At 39.7% G+C, this 237-nt stretch overlaps 2 protein-coding genes across 2 annotated transcripts in view; one reads left to right on the plus strand and one right to left on the minus strand.

The window, feature by feature from the left end:
• The window catches only part of ppox (protoporphyrinogen oxidase), a gene marked incomplete in the record, with an annotated part of 54,413 nt that overhangs the window by 33,349 nt on the left and 20,827 nt on the right, over positions 1–237 (minus strand).
• Positions 1–237, plus strand: part of LOC118335989 (aldehyde dehydrogenase, mitochondrial-like) — an 11,940-nt gene that overhangs the window by 10,964 nt on the left and 739 nt on the right. The window lies entirely within an intron of this gene.

Consider the following 237-nt stretch of genomic DNA (forward strand, 5'->3'; position numbering starts at 1 on the left):
AGTAGTAGTAGTAGTAGTAGATAGCTGATGATGGTGCAGTCAATAGTAATGTCCGGTTATTTAAAAAAATAATAATAATACTATTTATGTACTGTGGCTAGCTAAAGCTGGACCACTTTGACTGCATTTGAGCACCAAGTATTATCGACAGCCAGATGATAATGCAGATGATGCATCTGTTGGCCCATCGAGGATCCAGGATGTTGATGAAGCAGGTCTCTTTAAAGATGTGGGCAC

Source organism: Morone saxatilis, unplaced genomic scaffold, assembly GCF_004916995.1.
Source record: "Morone saxatilis isolate NCDOM2014 unplaced genomic scaffold, NCSU_SB_2.0 Contig24, whole genome shotgun sequence".
NCBI classification, from domain to species: Eukaryota; Metazoa; Chordata; class Actinopteri; family Moronidae; genus Morone; species Morone saxatilis.